Source organism: Dipodomys ordii, unplaced genomic scaffold (genome assembly GCF_000151885.1).
Source record: "Dipodomys ordii isolate 6190 unplaced genomic scaffold, Dord_2.0 Scaffold1000042588, whole genome shotgun sequence".
NCBI lineage: Eukaryota > Metazoa > Chordata > Mammalia > Rodentia > Heteromyidae > Dipodomys > Dipodomys ordii.
This window is the reverse complement of record NW_012326205.1, coordinates 1-1,330: the sequence shown is the minus strand read 5'-3', so window position 1 is coordinate 1,330 and position 1,330 is coordinate 1. Positions and strand designations below refer to the sequence as shown.

Sequence of the window (1,330 nt, the reverse complement as noted above, 5' to 3'; positions counted from 1 at the left end):
TCACCTTCCTTCCGGCAGAAGTGGACCGAGCAGCTGACCAAGATGGGCCGTGGCCAGCACTTCATCGGGGACCTTTTTCCGCCCGACGAGCTGAGAAGGTCATGGAGACTTCAAGGCCCTGAAGGTGAGCGGAGCCCCCGCGCCCCTCGGCCTCGTGCTGGTGGCTGACGCCGTCTGTACCAGGAACCGGCAGCTGGCAGCAAGCTGCTGTGGTTTGGAGCCAGTTCCCCGGGGCTCTGCAGGGGCAGGGGGGTCACACCCCAGCCGCCTTCTGAGGAGTATAGAAGCCAGTACCCCTGCACCCTTCCAGTGCGGCCCCTGACCAGGCCTGGTGCTCTACACTCACCAGTCTCCCGGCTTACTCTGGAGGCTGAGGCTGGGAGCTCACTTGAACCAGGAGTTCAAGGCCAACCTGGGCCACACGCATCTCATCTCAAAAACAAAGCCAGCGCTGGGAAGGTGGCTCAGTGGTAGAGTGCTTGCCTAGCCTGCATGAGGCCCTGGGTTCCATTCCTCCATACCACACACACAGAAAAAGCCAGAAGTGGTGCTGTGGCTCAAGTGGTAGAGCGCTCGCCTTGAGCAAAAGCAGCTCGGGGTCAGTGCCCAGGCCTGAGTTCAAGCCCCAGGACTGGCAAACAGACAAAAGCAAAACAAAAAAAAAATCGCCATCACACAGGACAGGCCTGTGTGGCTGCTCAGCCCCTGGGCCCCAGAGGACAAAGAACTGGGTCCACCCCGAGGACCCTGGCCTCGGGGGAACAGGGCACATGCCCCGCTGGTGCCTCATGGAGCGACCAGGAGCAGGGGGGTAGGTCTGGGCTGGGGTTGGCAGCCCCTGAGACCCCCCCCCATGTCCATCCATCTGTCCCCCCACAGGAGGGCCGAGAGCCGGACTACTCAGAGTACAAGGAGTTCAAGCTGACGGTGGAGAACATCGGCTACCAGATGCTGATGAAGATGGGCTGGAAGGAGGGCGAGGGGCTGGGCTCCGAGGGCCAGGGCATCAAGAACCCCGTCAGCAAGTGAGGGCGCACCCCGCTCCCGGGCCTCTGACCCGAGGCCTTGCGGGTCCTCCACTCATGACCTTCGGCTCTGGGGTGTCCCCGCGGCAGCCCCGCACCCCCTCCTGCATGCGCCCCCCATGTGGCTGTGCTCGCGTTGTCCCCACCCAGCCCCCCCCATGGGCCCCCGGGGCACATGCGCTCACGCCGTTCCCTCCGCAGAGGGACCACCGCCGTGGACGGCGCGGGCTTCGGCATCGACCGGCCGGCCGAGCTGTCCAAGGAGGACGACGAGTACGAGGCCTTCCGCAAGCGCATGATGCTGG

At 64.5% G+C, this 1,330-nt stretch overlaps 1 pseudogene; it reads left to right on the top strand.

The window, feature by feature from the left end:
* The first annotated feature begins 20 nt into the window (after positions 1-20).
* LOC106002975 lies at positions 21-1,326 on the top strand (annotated as a pseudogene).
* Positions 1,327-1,330: the final 4 nt, after the last annotated feature.